The 19005-nt window shown below is 47.8% G+C and overlaps 1 protein-coding gene across 2 annotated transcripts in view; it reads right to left on the bottom strand.

The window, feature by feature from the left end:
• Window positions 1-19005, bottom strand: part of LOC125942913 (facilitated trehalose transporter Tret1-like) — a 132555-nt gene that overhangs the window by 1092 nt on the left and 112458 nt on the right. The gene's annotated exons all lie outside the window — the stretch shown is intronic.

The following is a 19005-nucleotide window of genomic DNA, read 5'->3' on the forward strand; positions in this document are numbered from 1 at the left end:
TCGTTGTTGGAAAGGTAAGCAGATTTCTTTCTATTTCGACGTAATTTCGCGGGCAGCAAACTGTGGGAACACCGTGTGGATTGCGCCATAACAGTTATCAAATGCCTCAAATATCGGGAAGGTGGTCCAGTTGCTCGAGACTGTCTTTAAATGGTGTTTCTGTGTACGTAAACAAGCGCATGGCGCAGTGCATGCGTTTAGCACAGCAACGCTAGTGTTTAGTGCTACTATCAGAGATGCTCCTTGCTTTCACAAAAAAAAAAAACAAAGTGTGTGCTTTTCTTCCCACCGGAGTAACATGATCGCATTCATTGCGGAATTTACTACGTTTGTCCACTTGCGTCGTGTAAGGTTAACGTTGCATCACAAGAAAAAAAAAAGAACTAAACATTATGATCCCACAGCCTTCGTCATCTTTATTTTGCGGCAATTCTGCTGGCCTTTGCAAAATGTTTTTTTGCCCTCCCAGGTTCGTCATTCACAATCGTTCAATGAAAAGCCACTCACACCTTGGCTTCTCGTCAAAGACGGCTAGGTGCTGGCTGCACAGTGCACCTGCAAGGCAGGCCTTGGAAAGGCATGCTCACACATAGCTGCTGTACATTGGCGCTGTGGGGAAGAAGAGAGATATCCAGGTATTCACTGACAAGAACAATGCGTTGTTACCGCCTTCTATGCGATTTTCGAAGAAGCTCGCCAAGTAAGCTTTGCGTCATCAACGGTGAAAAAGAGGCCACTGCGCAAGACGCGGAAAATCAGGGATGCCAGCAAGCCAACAGACGAGGAATGGAAGTCGTTTTTATCAGCATGCCGCAAAAGCCAGAGTCGGCCAGCATTGCTGTCACTAGAAGACTTTTACAGGGACTATGTGGCAGTGACAACCAGCTTTCTTAGTGCCATTCTAAACAACTTGCAGCAAGGCGATGTGCCAGCTACATGGAAGGCATAGAAGCCCACTGCTCTCGCATCGCAGAAAACCTCTCACTCGACAAGAAGGTAATGTCACCATACACATTAGCAGCTACTTTTTTCACAATATGCAGCTATGCAAGTCCATCTGAAACGAATTACTACACATTGAAAAATAAGTTTCCGAATTCATTCATGCGTTGTGTATTCAACTGCTAGCCATAATGCCACGCTTATGGTCACCAAGCCAGTAACTACGTCTTCTGCGTCTATTTCCAGGTTGTTCAGGAAATTGAGAAAGAAAGAAGGCAACAAGCAAAGTCGACCAAATGGTTTGCTTTTAGAGCCGGTCGCATCACAGCGTTAAATGCGAAAGGAGTCTGCATGGTGCAGACTGTGCACCGTCGAGGTCCTTGATAAAAAAAAAATGTGGTTGATCCCTCTTATATAGGAATCGGTATAGAACACGAAAGTGAAACGTGTCTTCACAGAAGTAGTGTAATGTTTATTGCACATTGATATATAATGTCTATTGGTGTTTTGTGGCTAAAGCGCCCTTAGGCGTTGATGCACCCACGCTGACGCCTGGTGGCACGTCTCCTCCATCACGACTACCAACGTCGATGACCATGAGCAACCGTCGTGCATATGGAAGCTGCACTACGCTGCACACGCTAGCACAACGCGAAAGACGAAGCACGTAACTGACACACTAATACAACGCGCAAGACAAAGCACGTAACTGAATCGTCACCGAGTCAAATCAGCGCGTACAGCGCGTCGTAATTGCAGCCTCCGCGATCAACTTCAGAAACATTTTCAGAGCTAATTGCGGAGGCCACGCTCCGCTGTGCTGAGTACGGTGAACGTGGCCACCTAGGTGGCGTTGGTAGTGCTTCTTGATGCCAGCGTCCCTTCGAATGCTGGCATCGAGGCGTCGTAGTGCTGAGACCACCGAAGCGTTCACTGTCGGTGCGCGTTAGTGTCATAATGCAGTACTTCTCTTTTCTGCTCGTAGGCGGCGGCACCGCCCCGAGCACGGTGTAAGAAGATAGGTGTTCCGACGGCGCGCCCACGCTGGGGCGAGAGAGCGGCCACTTCGTGTGACCGGAAGTGAGCGCCGCCGCTAGGGGCAGCACGTGTTCAGGAGGCCTTGGAGAAGCGGCACAACAGTGGATAATTTACGACCTCCGTCAGCATTTAAACACCCATACCCAAAGATATGCATTTTTTGTTATTTAGACGCCAAATCATGAGCAGGTAGAAGGTTTCATGCCACTTACAGTCAAAATACCGTCATTTCGAACACGAGAGAGACGCGTCGTCTGCTCGGGCAGACGGCGCGCTGCGCTTACCGCTGCTCGCCGCGTCGGAGTCAATCGGAATGTCGGCAGAAATATAAAGGGACGCTCCTCCAACCAAGTAGAGTCGTTTTAAGCAGGCGAACAACATATATTCATCGAAATAAAGCACTTCTGCCGCGCGTGCCCTTAAATGCGACAGCAAAGCGAGTGAAAAAGTGGCCTCCAGAACAGGTGCTGCCCCTGGCGGCAGCGGCGTGCATAGAGTCACACTAAGTGGCCGCGCCTCGCGCCGCCGTTGGATCACCTTCCTTTTTTGGCCCCGAGCAAGAGCGCGGGTACACGGAGGAGTGTTAGATATATAAGGCGCGTCTGTGTAGCTCTCTGCAAATGCGTTTGTGGCGCAATGGGTTAAACGCTCGGCGATCTATCGTCGCGGACCGAGAAGTCGTGGGTTCGATTTCCAAATTTTCTATGTTTGTGGAACTTTTTCTTCTGGTTTCTTTCTTTGTATTATGTTCGTGTACATTGTAAGCTGACGTATTTCCGTGACGGAAATACGTCAGTGAAGTCTTGGTGGACCCCGGCATAAAACACTTTCCTGTTAAAATCTGCTGCCCAGAAGCAACTCAGTTGAGGTCTGCGCCGACGGCCTGGGGAAAACAGCACGAAGAAAACGCAAGGCAGACTTCTATGTCTGTTACTAAGGACACTCATATTGATACATGCATAATGCGTGTTTCCTGTGGACGATGCGCGCGGGCACACCGACGAAGAAGACGAACTGCTTATTGTTCTCGAGCTGTCGGCTGAACTGGCCAGCACTGCAGTTGTCTTGTGTAAATATACTTTGTGAATAGTCTCCAGTGCCTAATCCTAATCCAGTACCTAATCCAGAACACTTTGAGTGTTCTGGATCGGGTCTGCACATTTCCATGAAGCACCCAATCCTGGCTTCCACTCCTGATGGCATCGTACATTTCACCTGCTGTAGTGAAGGCGTGTTAGAGATGAAGTGCCCAAACATTGAGCGAAATATCAATGTGCGGAAACTAGTTGCATCAAAGTCCTCATGCATTGAGATAGTAAATGGCACTGTAAGGCTGAAAAACGATCATGCATACCATTATCAGACACAAATGCAGATGGAAGTCTGCAAGGCGCAGTACTGCGACTTCGTGTTGTGACAACCAAGGATTTTATTGTGTTGCGGTACAAGGATGAGAAACTGTGCAGCAGAATGTTGGAGTGATGCGAACTTCAAATCAAGTTGGTGCTCCTGCGGAGTTGTGCTTTACGTACTGGACAGACGGTTGTGAAGGAGAAGCACAAAATCCAGCTCAGGACACTGACAGTAGGGCTTCCGAAGAAGTCTACTGCCTCTGTAGGGGACCTGAGTCGGGCAGCATGATCATGTGTGACAGTGATACATGTGCAAACAAGTAGTTTCACTACAAGTGTGTATACATACAAGGGCACCGAAGGCGAAGTGGTTCTGTCCGAACTGCGTGGAGCGGAACAAAAAGGCATATCATGTTCGACGCTCATCATGTGAGGCAACACAGTAAGCTGAGCAAGTTGGCTTCATGAATTATTGAAAACCATGTTATACCTCCTATAACAACGATAATGTTATTGTGAGCAAACGCGTATTACCAACTAGTCCAACAGTGGACCGTTCTGAAATAAAAGAAAAGGTTCAGATACACATTTCATACATTTATTACAAATGCTTATGTACAACACGAGCACATTATTCAAATGAAACCGTGGAATCATTGACATTGCAGAGTGCAGCACAAACAAATACAATATTATCAAGCACAGTGGGGCTGTTGTCATTTTATCCATTTAGGAGTGAATAGGCTAAGCGTGTTTGTGGATCCTGTACTTATTGCGCACTAGGCCAATTACTGTTTCAACATATATTCTCACATTTGCCAATCTGCGTGTTTTCTCCACTTATTGTGCGGTTAGTTGTGGTTTCCTTTTGTAAAAGCAGGGATTTCAAGTTTCGCACAGTGATGCCCAACGGCATCCCGAACGCACTCTAAAAAAGTTTACACCCTTTGGGTCCTATCTTGTCCCCAAACAGTTATCGTCATGTGTCTTGTCCTCATTTCCTTTCTTTAACGCTGCGAGCCCGGTACTTCCTTGTAACGAAAGGCTTGCGCGCTATCAGCGTGACACAACATTCTCAGCAGGAAAGTAGCGAGCGCTGAGTTTTCAAGAAAGGAAATGCAAGCAAAGCAGATGACATTATTGTTTGGGGACAAGATACAACCCAAAGGGTGTAAACTTTTTTTCAGAGTGCGGTGAAACCCCCATCTTCCAGTACTGTGTCACCAGGCAAAAGATTATTGAGTGCACCACACTCTTCAGCGACCACCTTGTCACTTGTGTGCCCGCACCAGCCTTTCGAAATAAACGTGATTACAGCTTGTGGTGCGATTCCAATGAAATACTTTATGGTGTTATGATGTTTGTAGGTTTACCATGTCTGCGATCGTGGCAGCATAGAGGCTGGCCGCTCGATGAACACCTCGAAACAATCGATGATTACAACCACTTGGGTGCCAAGTGACTGCCTGAATGCCATTGGCATCGTTGACCTAAAGCAATGGGGCTCTGGCCATTTCACTGCCAAGGAAAGGCGCACAAAAACTACATGGAGCTGACAATTTTTGACATGGAGTTGACATGGAATTGACATGGAGTTGACAATTTTTGAGGTCATTGACTGGAACACTTGAAACCTGCAGAATAAAAAATAATGACACTTTAGGAGATCTACCCTTTCCTTTTTCTTATGAAAGGTGTGGAGGATGTGCACTGGAATGAAAAGTAACTAGTAACGTAACGTGCTTGAGACGTACGTTACCTGTTACAGTTTAGAAAAGATAACGAGGACATTACTAAGTTATGGAAGAAAGTAAATCGTTGCCAGTAACGCCGTTACTTGCAACGTGCTACCGTCAACACTACTTATAAGTAGTCGAGCAAAGCAACCTTAAAAAACATAAAACATACAAGAAACTTTGCAAATTAGTCACCTGTAGGCCAGATCTTGGAGAGGGAGGTTGAGACGCAGACGCATGATGAACATCAACATTTCCTGGAATGGTGTCAGACGGTTCCTGCTGTTGTGGGATACGCTTCCCTTTAGCAGCTGGAAAAGTGCAAACAGAAGTGTGAAGCCTGCCAGGCCTGTATAAAACTTCACCATGTCCTCCTGCTTCTTAGCAGCCTGTCTTCTGTAAACAGGTGTGTGCTTAATGCAGTCTAATTATCACAAAGTTCTGATAGGAGTTGCTCATTCTTTTCTCCCATCAATGCAATCTAAGCCATGGTCAGGTCTATATTTCGGGAGAATTCCGCTATCACTGAAAAGATGCCAGTGACCGTCATTTTCCTAATTTATGCACAGTTTTTAAATGTCACGACACTGGCATTCACTGCAGGTGAAGCCAGAAGTGGTGATGCTGTTTTGTGAAAGTGAATTTGCTAGAGAGTCACCATAATACAACTTAGATCAGGCTTTTCAACCCACTTCACTACAGTGCAAAGCTGAATCATATGGATTGCATATCTTTTAATGTTTTTGAAAAAGCGCATACCTGCACGGGCGTACAATTGCATGGGAGGATCCTCTTGCTGTTTTTCCAGCTCTTCTGCAATGTTTTGATCTGATCTGACATGGGTGATTCAGCCCTACTGCCACGTCAATTCAGTGCATGTCCGTGTGTTGTGCGGTTCCAGTTTGCTTGCGCTTTATTTTGCGCGCCGCGGAGGATTCGGTGAGGAGTGACGAAGACAACGAAGAGACGTGCTGTTCGATCGGAGCTGTTCTGCTGTGTGGCCGGCTGTTGCTTGTCCTGTAATTGCCGTGACAAATTGGTGGTTGTGCTGGGTACTATCCCTTGCACTAATTTGACCTCCCAACGCTTCAAGTCCCTACCACCATTCCCACGATTCCGGACGAAAACCGGGCACTTGGCCACAACCACCGCTTGCAAGGACTACCTCCTGAATACGGCCCATTGAGCCCAGTAAGAATGTCCACCACAGGGGCAAGTGAAAGTCAGACGCAGAAGAGCGACACATTCGAATCCACTTTTACCCCCAGTGTCGTCTACGCAGCGCGCGTTGCGAAGTCATTTCATGGCGACGTGTTCGAGGACGTGGAGGATTGGCTTGAACACGTCGACCGAGTAGCAGCAGTCAATGAGCGGGACGACTCTCAGAAACTGCGCTACGTGTACTTTGCCCTTGAAGACTACGCTCACAAGTGGCTCGAGAATCATGAGGGCTCCACCAATAGCTCGCAAGAATTCCGACGACAACTTCACGAGACATACAGCATCTCCAAAAGGAAAAAAAAAGGCCGAACAGGCTAGTCGGTTTCAGAAGCCAAATGAAAGCGTGGCCATGTTTGTCGAGGACATGTCGCGCTTGTTCCGATGTGCTGATCCAGGTATGGCCGAGACAAAGAAAGTTCGTCTCTTAATGGAGAGGGGTGAAAGAACAACTCTTCGCTGGACTCATGCGCAACCCTCCAGTTACCGTCCCTGAGCTCATAACTGAAGCAACGACAATGGAGCGAGCGCTGCAGCAACGCTCCCAACGCCAGCCACCGTGGCCGCCGTGTCATGTTTCACCTGCGGACATGATTTAGTGGCACTCGGAGAGCTTGTGCCAAGCGTTGTGCGCGAAGAACTTGAGGAAGTTCGCAAAACTGCTTGTCAGCCGACTGTTACTGCGCTTGGTGACATCATTCGTGACGAAATCAGGACCGTGACGCACCTATTGGCACCAACGCGAGCGGAAGCCCCAGTTCTGACGTATGCGGAAGCCATACGGAGTCCTCAACCATCTACGGGACGGCGTTTGCCTTCCCCTGTTTCACCTTTACCACGTCAATTTCCCGCTACAAATGTAAACCCGTATGAGTACGTAGGCCCGCGAGAGATCACACGGAAATTAAACGTGTGGCGCACCTCGGATAATCGGCCACTTTGCTACCCCTGCGGCGAAGCGGACCATCTGTATCGTCAGTGCCCTTATCGGAGGATGGGTCTTCAGGGATTTCACCCTAACGCACGTCGACCAAGCAATGGTGAGCGCCCACGCGGGATTGAGCAGTTCCTGGTCTCTCAACAGCCTTGTTCTCCCGCACAAAGACGCCAATCACGTTCACCATCTCCTCGGGGCATCATCTCGCCTAGCCGTTACTCCACGTTCTTTGATGTTCGAAACATGTACCCAAGTCCACGCTCACGTCAGGAAAACTGAGGACAGCGACCTCCGGCCGCTGCTGATCGTCCTGACAAACACCCTCCGACACGACAAGTTCACGAAGACGATTTATCTGCCACGCCATCTTCTGATGACGACGCAGGACTTTCCGCCGATATTACCGTAACCGTCGACAATTACCAGGTCCCCGCCCTCGTTGATACCGGCGCCAACTACGTTGAGTGGTGAATTGGTGGCTACTCTTCGAAAGGTGACGACACCATGGAATGGTCCCCAACTCCGTACTGCGGGTGGTCATCTCGTGAAGCCGTCTGGGAGGTGCACTGCCCGAGTGCATATCTGCGGCTCTGCCTTCATCGGATCTTTCGTCGTGCTGCGGGAATGCTCCAAGCAACTTATCTTAGGAATGGACTTTCTTAGAGAATACGGGGCCATTATAAATCTTCGAGAGCTTCTGGTAACATTTTCATGTAACGCAAGCTCGCACGAATGCAAATCACACAAGATAGTATTGTGTGTCTCTGATGATTCGGTGACTGTACCGCCTCGTTCCCGTGTACTGGTTACCATAGTGAGCGACAAGGATCGAACTGCCCTTGGAGTTGTAGAAACGAATGCGTCCACCCTCTTCTCTCGTCAAGTATGCGTCACCCGCGGCCTTCTCGAACTGAGCAAACAGCCTACTAAAATCCTAATCAAGAACTTTAGTCGTGAATACCAGCACTTCTCGAGCCACGCTGTTGTCGCTTACTTCAAGGAAATCGGCTACACGAGAACCAGCCTATCACTCGCAGAACTTTCCTCCGTCCCACACGAGGACAAGCAGTCTACAATTCAACTCGATGTGAATTCCGAACTATCGGCTCGACCGCAAGATACCCTTCGCTCTCTTTTGCTTTCCTTTAGTGACTGTTTTGCCACGACGTCAAAAAACAAGCAGGAACCCGTTGCGAAGCACAGAATTATAACCGAACTCGCCGAAAGACCCACCCGACAGCATGCCTACCATGTGTCGCGAAGAGAACAAGACGCCATTCGTGAACAAGTCGAACAAATGCTTGCTGACGACATCATTCTGCCATCTACAAGCCCATGGGCGTCAGCAGTGATGCCAGTTAAAAGGAAAGACGGCACACTGCGTTTCCTGCGTTGATTATCGCAAACTCAACAATGTCACAAAGAAAGACGTATATCCGCTTCCTCGCATCGACGACTCGCTGGGCCGACTTCGACACTCCAGATATTTTTCATCCATGGATCTGCGTTGTGGTTATTGGTAAATCGAGGTCGATGACCGTGACCGGGAAAAGGCCGCATTTATTACTCCTGACGGGCTCTTTGAATTCAAGGTTCTTCCTTTCGGGCTGTGCTCAGCTCCTGCGACTTTTCAAAGAATGATGGGCACTGTTTTGTCCAGTCTTAAGTGGCAAACGTGTCTTGTTTACTTGGACGATGTCGTCGTTTTTTCGGAGACTTTCGAGCAGCATCTTCAGCGTCTCTGTGCAGTACTTGATGCGCTCCGAACTGCAGGCCTGTCACTCAAGCCCAAAAAATGCCACTTCGGTTACGAGGAGCTGAAATTCCTTGGTCATGTCATAAGCTGCGATGGAATTCGCCCGGATCCTGAAAAAAAAACACGAGCTGGTTGCTGCCTTCCCAACGCCTACGAATAAACGCGAGGTTCGCCGGTTTTTGGGACTTTGCGCGTATTACAGTCGCTTCGTACCAAGCTTTTAGAAAATATCTGAGCCCTTGCATTATCTCACAACGGACCATGTCGCTTTAGTTTGGAACCTCGAGCAACATTGCGCTTTTTGTGACCTACAATAACTACTTCAGACTCCTTCAATCCTAGGTCATTTCGACGAAGATGCTGACACTGAAGTGCACACGGACGCCAGCAATGTCGGTCTCGGCGCCGTCCTTGTGCAGTGGCAAGAAGGTATCGAAAGAGTGATCGCCTTCGCTAGTCATACCTTGTCATCGGCCGAATCGAACTACTCGGCTACAGAAAAAGAATGTCTAGCTGTGGTGTGGGCGATGTCCAAGTTCCGACCATATTTGTACGGAAGATCTTTCAAAGCAGTCAGTGACCACCATTCGTTGTGTTGCCTTGCCGGTCTCAAAGACCCCTCAGGCCACCTTGTTCGATGGAGTCTTCGCCTTCAGGAGTTCGACGTTACGGTTGTCTATAAGTCGGGACGCAAGCACACAGATGCCGACTGTCTGTCCCGCGCTCCTGTAGAAACGACTCCGCCTGAACTAACTGAAGACGACAGTTTCCTCAGCGCCGTCACAGCGTCAGAAATGGATCAGCGTGATGACCTGGAGCTTCGCCCGCTCATCGACTACCTTGAGGGCCAACTAACGCAGCCACCACGGGCATTCCGACGCATAATTTCGTCGTTTTTTCTCCGCAACAACGTCTTGTACAAGCAAAACTTTGACTCCAGCTCTCAAGCCGATCTTCTGGTGGTGCCATCTACGATGCGAGAAGAGATCCTGCATGCTTGTCACGACGAACCGTCTTCTGGCTATTAGGGGTTCACGCACACTCTTGCACGTATCCGCCACAAGTACTACTGGCCTAAACTGTCCCGTACCGTCAAGCACTACGTGAAGACTTGTCGAGACTGCCAGCGGCGCAAGACACCGCCGATAAAACCGGCTGGCTTGTTACAACCTGTCAAGCCACTTCGGGCGCCCTTTCAACAAATCGGAATTGGCTTGGACCATTTCCTAAATTTTCGGCTGGCAACCGATGCATGATAGTTGCGACAGATTAGCTTAGTCGTTACTATGAAACACGACCACTTCAATGAGCTACTGCTAACGACGTCGCCAACTTCTTCATTCATGGTATCGTCCTCCGCCTTGGTGCACCAGCAGTGGTTATTACCGATAGAGGCACCGCTTTCACAGCCCAACTCTTGGAAGAAGTGATGACCTTCAGGGTCATCGTCGGGCGACTACTTATCATCCACAGACGAACGGCCTAAACGAAAGGCTCAACGAGACCATCGCTGACATGCTTTCAAAGTATGTCGACGTGGATCACAAGAACTGGGACAGCGTTCTTCCTTTCGTAGCCCTCGTAGCTCCCGCCGTTCAAGAAACCACAGGATTTACACCTTTCGCTTGCTTCACGGCCGTAAGGTTACCACAGCGTTAGACGTAATGCTTCTTTCTATCCGACGCCTTCGTATCTACCACAGTGAACGCTGCCCATTATGCTCAGCGTGCCGAGGAAGCTCGTCAGCTCGCTCGCCTGCGCATTCGCTCTAAGCAACACTACGATGCTCACAGCTCCGCCACAGAGAAGTTGCCTACCGCCCCGGAGACAAAGTATGGATCTGGAGTCCCGTCCGCCAACGCGGGAGGTCGGAGAAACTTTTCCGTCGTTATTTCGGGCCTTACCGGGTTCTGCAACGCTTCAATGACGTCAACTACACAGTTGTTCCAGAGAACACCACGAGATGCTCCCGCCGTACACCACAACCGGACATCGTACCCATCGCTAGGATGAAGCCATATTACGCACGCTGATCACCTACCTTCCTACTTCGAAAGCATCGAGCCGATGCTATTGAAGGGGGGGGGGGGGAATAGTGACACGCCAATCCAATGCATTTCCGTGTGTTGTGCGGTTACAGTTTGCTTTATGAAATAATATTGCTACGGCATGAGCCGGGCGAGGAGAAGAAGAGGAAGACTTTAGCTGGCGCAGCCATTGGACGCCATTTTTACTGCACCATCAACCTCGTCCTTTAATTAAAGCCGGTTCAACATTAACCATAACAGTTTTGTGGTGGAGGTGCTGGGTAATTCGATCAAGACGGCGGAGCTGCTGCAGCAAGTGCCACGCCGAAGCCGACGCCTCGCTCGACTGCCTCCGACACCACTTGAGATCCCGATGTCCCACAGCGGTGACCAACAGCCTTCTCTGGCTGCTTCAGTGCGAACAACCCAACCGGCACCTGGATGCATCAGATGGAACCCCGCCCTTTCTCGGGAAAATTCGGTGAGGACGTGGAGGAATGGCTCACCCACTACAAGCGTGTGAGCAAGTACAACGGCTGGAACTCCACGGCTCAGCTCGACAATGTCGTTCTGTTCCTCACAGACACTGCGCTAGTGTGGTTCGAGAACCATGAAGATTCCTTCACAACGTGGGACAGCTTCGTTACTGACCTCACAGAGTTCTTTGGCGATTCGACGACGAAAAGGAAGCGGGCGGAGCAGACACTGCTTCAGCGCGCTGAAGTCCCAGGTGAGACCTGCACTACGTACATAGAAGCGATCCTGAAACTTTGCAAAACGGTCAATCCTCGAATGTCCGAAGAGGACAAAGTTGGACACCTTCTCAAAGGCATAGCCGAGGATGTTTACAATTATTTAATCGGAAAGGAGAGTCTCGCCTCGGTCGCCGACCTCATCAAACATTGCCGCACATTTGAGGCCTTGAAGCTGCGCCGTATCACGCCAAAGTTCGGCAGGTTAGCGAATGTCACAACGGTGGCAAGCGTTGACGATAACGACAACTGCAGTTTTCAATTTGACCTTGCGGCAACTATAAGGCAAATTGTCCGCGAAGAACTTGAACGACACACCACAGGGACGGATGTCGAACAGCTTGGTTGCGCTTCCAACCAACCTCAAGAACATGCATCTGCTGTGTCTGCATTGTCTGCATTACCAGGCGGTGCAGGCTGTCGAATCGATCAGCCGCGACAGCATCGACGTTCCTTTCCCAACGACATGACGCACGATCAACGCACTCGTCGAGCTACCACCACGAATCGGCATTCGGAAGATCGCGTTTACTATTCGCAGCGTCCCAGGGTTGACCCCGAGGCTTACAACGTCGGTGGCGCATCGCCTGTGTGTTACAGCTGTGGTGCCTCAGGACACATTGCTAGTTTTTGTCGCCGGCACCGACAGACGAGCAACATGTACAACATATGACCCAACCCCAGCTTGGCCTAATTTTGAACGTGACAGTTATGATGACCGCTGGCCGACAGACCCTGATACTGCAAGCACCACAGGCGCGCCACCCCGGAATACCTTCCGTCAATATAGTAGACGGAGTGGCTCACCAGCTTCAGACCGCAGCCTGACGCCCCCAACCAGTCGCCAACGCCGTTCACCGTCCCCACGACGACGTGCTACGTCACCACCACCGTCGGAAAACTAGCCGGCGCGGCCGATGGAGGTAAGGTCGCCGGACAGTCTGCGTCTCTACGAAATACTCCTCTGCCTATTATGATGGTTAAGAACAAAGTGCGTGTGTCAATTGATAGTATACCTGCAACAGCATTAGTGGATACTGGTGCTACCGTTTCCGTCATGAGTGTGACTTTCAAAGAGAGGCTGGGTCGGAAAGTTATGTTCCCGTGGAAGGATGGTGTGACGTTTCGTGGTGTCAGTGGAGAGTGCCTTATTCCGCTTGGTATTTGTGTTGCAAGTGTTTTATTCGGAGGGGAAGATCTTAAAACAGAATTTCTCGTACTACCGCGGTGCACTCATGATGTGATTCTCGGAATGGACTTTCTTCAGGATTGTGGTGCTTCTGTTAATTGTGGCACAGGCGAAATTGCCTTGAATAGCGCGCTTCTCGCCACCCTTGCCGATACATCTTTACCCGAGAAGAACTATTGTGTTGTTTCGAACGATTTGTTGCTACCACCTTGGTCGCTGTCACGTGTCCCTGTCAATGTCGCTACTGCCGACCTTTCATCGTTTGACGCGCAAGTCCAGCCACTTACGATGAGCTGCGCAAAGAAAGATGTACTCGTGCCACGCTCTCTCGTGAGAGTAGTGAATGGCGCCTCAAATTTATGGGCTTTTAATTGTTCTTGCGTCCCTGCTGTTCTCCCGCGTGATATGAAGCTCGCTGAATTTGAGGAGATTACGAACAGCTCCATTACAGTTCTAAGTGAAGAGGAGCAGTCTCATACTAGCGATTCCCATCGAAGCCCTTCTGAAGAGCAGATCCTACGAATGATCAACAAGGTGCTTCCCTCACATGAGCGCCACGCTCTCGCACAAGTTTTGTGGGCACATCTTTCTGTGTTCGATTTCACACAAGGCGACAAGCAGGCTTCACTTCCGCGTTCTCGTGCTCGCCACAGAATTGACACCGGATCTGCGCACTCCATTCGGCAAAAGCCTTACTGCGTTTCTTCAGCAGAGAGGACAGTTATCGCTCAACAGGTGAAAGACATGTTACGGAAAAGTGTTGTTCAAAAGTCCTCTAGTCCTTGGGCAGCACCAGTAATCTTAGTAAAGAAGAAGGATGGATCGTGGCGGTTCTGCGTTGAATACAGGAAACTGAACGCGGTCACCAAAAAGGACGTGTATCCGCTTCCTAGAATTGACGATGTCATCGATTGTTTACATTCCGCTGCCTACTTTTCATCACTGGATTTGCGATCAGGGTATTGGCAAATACCCATGCACCCAGACGATAAAGAGAAAACGGCGTTTGTGACACCAGACGATCTTTATGAATTTAACGTTATGCCGTTCGGCCTTTGCAACGCGCCAGCAACATTCGAACGATTTATGGACACTATCCTCCGAGGACTTAAATGGGAAATTTGTTTGTGCTACCTCGATGATGTGGTGATTTTTGGCAGCACATTGAGCGAGCATTACAGCCGTCTCAGTATTGTCCTGGATTGTGTCGAAAAAGCCGGCTTGATCCTGAATTCTAAGAAATGTCGTTTCGGGGAAACCGAGACGTTAGTACTTGTGCATCTGGTCGACAAAAACGGCGCCAGGCCAGCAATACCAGGAATTAGGGACATTTCGTACAGTTTCCTTTTTTCTCCACCACGTGGCGTATCGACCTTAAAGAATTCGAAATTCCCGCTATGACGTATGCTATGACGCACAACTAAAGAAAACGCAATAAAAAGAAACGCACCCTGAAGCTGTGGCTTCACCTCGGTGCTTGGAAACGAGCGCGCTTGTGTATCAGCGTTATCTCGAAGACGGCCAGCTACTTGCTCTACTGACAATGAATCGACGGTTTTGCTAGACACTTCGCCAGAAAGCTCGTCCGCATTCTGGAGAGATGTCTGATCGAGATAACGGCTCCCGCGAAGCTTCCGATGAATATATGTTTTTTTCCTTGAGCAGACTTTTTATTTGTACACCACTGTGGCCACGGTCTTGCGTATACGTCAGGGTTCTGTTTCATGGGTTTCCTATAAAACTGGCGTGATCCATTGTTTAGGAGGAAGCTTTAGCTCGGGCCTATCTTCGATGCCGGATTATCAAATACATGTAAAATGCAGGAATCCCTTTCGGCAATCACTACACTTCAACTTTTTTTTCTAAATTCATCATAACTCATCAAATTTGGTGCATTGGTTGCTCTGAGAAACTACTTCCGATTTCCCATGTATTTCGATAGGAGCCCCCAAGCTCAATGTTCCCCCTAAGTTCGAGCTTGAATAATATACTTGTTGGCAAGATACGTTTGTAAACGTGTGATCGTGAGCTAATGAGCTAGAGCACTGGCTTACTGAGCTCAACGACAGAGGATATGTTTACAAAGCGTCTTGGGAAGGAATAGGAGAAAAGAAAGGGAGCAGGCTGGTATGTTATTCAGAAGCGTGTCTGGTTGGCTAAAAATTACTAAATGCGTTGGTCGTCATAGCACCTTCCGTTCCATCAGCATAATTTCTATTTCATTCCGCTAGTATTGTGCTATTATTGTCAGTCAATCGAGATTAGAACACCGGTGTCATGGCATTGTATTCCGTCGCAATTCTTTATCGCCGTCACTTCAGAATCCTCTCATCGTCGTCATGCAGTCGTCCTTATATGCCTTCGTCGTTCTATCGACATCATTCCTACCTCGTAATTCCATCGTCGTCACTGCATGCACCGTCGGCCTGCGGTCCTTGTTCTACCATCGTGAGGTAACATTGGCGAGCGATGGTCATAACAAATCGGGTCAATCAAGGAGACAGTGTATGGCCGCATATAGCCGAATCACTTGAAAATGAGGAGAAACACTACGGATTCTAAACAAAGATGTCTCAGCTAACACGGTGTGTCGCTTCTTGTTCGCTAGATTGTGTAAATGCTAATCGCATTAACTTCGATAATCATCTTAACATGGTTTCTGCAGGAATTCTTTTGTCTTCGCGACACTAACGAACTCTTGTCCACATTGTTCCCAGCCTATTAACACCTCGAATTCCTAGAGGTGATCGTGCTCAGGCATGTGACGGACGACCCGAAGTTTGATGGAGGTAGCGGTATGATTTCGACAGCGGCACCGCCTATCGACCAGGAGAAACACATTTGGGTGGGTGGGAATAGCGGCGAAAGGCACACTTCATGAGTTGCTAGACATCACAGATTTTAATCAACCTGACAAATGAGTTAGAAATATATATGCATTGCAGTCGCGCTAAAGAAATTGAAAACTATTGGATTGATGCGAGACTCGCTGCAAAAACATTCATTAGACTGTGTCAGGTATCCGAGCTATCCTTAACGGGAATGAATGAGATGAGTTTCGATAGAGCTCGTTAGATTTTTCAAGAGCGGAAGACGTGCCTAGAGGCAGAGTCGACTGCAATATTTTGTTGCTGCACAAAATTATCTAGATTTTCGGCATGATCATTTTAACGGAAAAACAAAAATTAAAGAAGTTTTCAAGAAGTACTTAGAGTACATTGATAAAATTGTAGCAAACAAATTCTGAAAAGTTAATTTGCAACTTTTTTGTGTCTTAAGGCACAGGGCAACTTACTACTGGTTTCCAATAATTTTCTTCGTTATATTTTCAAGCGAGTTGAATATTCTGCCGTAGGTTAATTCACAATTAGCCCAACTAATTAAACTGAGACTTTCAAGTGTATATTGTTCTTGGACAAATGCTTTAAGACTACGCGGATGCTGCAAAATTTATCAACATTGCTGAGGGGAATATGAAAAACAAAATAGAAATGCAAAGCACTTTATTGCCTCGTTAATTTTTATTATGAATGCTATTTCCACTCGTTAAGTGGCGCGACCCTCGTGTTCTCAGCCTTGTATATGTTTTTGTAGCACTAGGTGCGTTATCTGCGAATTTACGTGTATAAGCAAGCAGATCATACTTTAATCTGGCGGAGAAAAAAAAACAAGAGAAGCCTACGTTGTAGATGCACTGTACTGAAACACAATTAGACAGAGTCTAAATTTGCATATATTTCTAAACAAGGGTGCCTAAATTGTCGATTGAAAAATTGACATTATTATAATGAAGTCGAATAAAGCAATAAGAATGGCATGTTCCGCGTGAAAATATGATGAGCTTTAGCCTTGTGGGTCAACAATTTCTGTTTAATGAAAAAAAAGCTTCTAGTGGCCGTCTATTATCGTATTTCTGAAAACCAGTAACCAGCGTATCTAAATTTACATTCGCGCCAAAATTAGTGGCTCGAGTTCTATCACTGTAGGTACATCCGAATGACTATATGAGATTAAAAAGTGAGAATAAATGGAGGGTGGCGGCGTGTATGGTAGTGTTCACCTATGCCTTCGCTATAGTATGTTGCCGCACACTTTAAAGCACGAGCATGGTGATCAACCGATGTGCTTTTTTACATTGTACTTCACCCCTAAATGTAAGCCGGGGTTCTCCTACTCTCTGTGGTTGTTGCCAGCCTGATCCCTCCCTATTTTCCTAACTGTCCATTGAATGGTTTGTTTTCATACCAAATATTCACATAATAATCTGTGGGTGTTCGGCTAGTAATGAAATGTTTATTTCTCTCGCAGTTAAATTATCAAGTAACCATAAAGAAGGGATGCAGGGCAAAAACTTGCTATGATGCAGCTTGAAGACCGCCCGGCGGCCGTTGATCACATGACAGTATCTCCACAATAATCGAGAACGCGAGCTAGCTTCGTAAAGGCAAAAGGGCTAATGGGTGGAACAGAACCGCGCCGGCCAAAGAATGGTACTTTCGGGCTCGGGCCAGGCCCGGACCTAAAAAACCGGCCCGTGCAGTGCTCTACTTCAGATAGACTGATCAGCAGAATCCCATGCTGTCACGTAGTAGTGACGCTGAAGTAAACAGTCGTAAAACTGTGTATGACGAAACTGATTCTTTATTGGGCGAACATGTGCCCACAAAAGCAAGCTACACTCAAAGCACAACGAAAGCGGTGAACACAGTCGGCGATCGTCGAAATCTGATCAGCGGCGAAACGCGTCGGCTTTTATACATGAGTCATCGAAGGCCCCAGAATAACCCCTGGTACCTAAAGTCTTATATAGGGACTTTACTGGTACCCGCATCTCTTCCAGAAAGATCTAGATAATTCGCGTCTCTCATAAAATCAGATTACATGAGCGTCGGTGACAAAAGACAACGGATAGAAGCATCGATAACGTTCGAGAAACTTCCCATACATGCAGGCGCGTCCTGTGCCTAGCGATAACGTTTAACATTTTTAGCCAGTGAAAAGCGGTCACCGGTGAAAGATAAACATGTATACGTGTCAATATGATTATGAAAGATTGAGTAAAACAATTTAAGACGTAACCTGCTTCCCTGTTCAAGCAAAAGGATCCAGTCAAGTTATTTTTTCCTCTTACACTTAGAAAGTGGTTGTATATCCCCAGGTCGAACAGTGTCGCGACGAATTGGACTTTTTCTAGAGCATTAATATGCAAAAAATTTATTGTTGGGCTTTGCGTACCAAAACCACAATCTGATTATGAGGCACGCCATGGTGGGGGACTCCGGATTACTTTAGTCCACCTGGGGTTCTTTAACGTTCACCCAATGCTGCATTGATACGCACATCAGAAACTGCATTCAACACAGGGCATGCCTACACCAACATTGGTAAAATTTGTTTTTTACGCTGCTCTTTTACGTTATACTTATGTGTTTTAAACTTTGTTGCAAGTGAAGGGCATGCCCGGCATTTCTAACTACGGTATTGAGATGTTATGACCAAGAGCCATTCTCTGACAGCATAAGACCTAAATATTTCACAGGTGAATTATTTTTTTATTTCAACTGGCCACTTAACAAATACTTATATCTGATTTTGTAACATTTTTGTAGTGAAGCTAATGTCTACATAATTATATATGTTTAGGGCCATGCTATTAGTGACAGACTATTTTTATACGCGCTTCGAGTCGGCCGCCAATAAAAACAATGACTCATTAGATGCCCTTGCATACAGTACACAATCATCCACAAAAATTGTATCCCGGTTCAATAATATCACACATATTGCTAATAAAAAACCTTGCACTCGGCCGCGCAACGCTTGAAACAGCGAAGCTGTGTGATCGTAGCCCAGCACTTTCCGGAAGTGCGCGCGAACTTTTCATCTTATTACTCATGTAGACGATAATTTCTTTTCGCGCGTCTCGGACTTACGGCCGACACTGCGCGTTGCACAGCGCAGATTGCAACACCGACACCGCGTTCCAGGAGACCCGCTCCGTGAATGCGTCGCTCTCTCTCTCTCTCTCGCTCTCATAGCACGCAAAACCTCTTCACCT

This window comes from Dermacentor silvarum, chromosome 2, assembly GCF_013339745.2.
Source record: "Dermacentor silvarum isolate Dsil-2018 chromosome 2, BIME_Dsil_1.4, whole genome shotgun sequence".
Classification (NCBI taxonomy): domain Eukaryota; kingdom Metazoa; phylum Arthropoda; class Arachnida; order Ixodida; family Ixodidae; genus Dermacentor; species Dermacentor silvarum.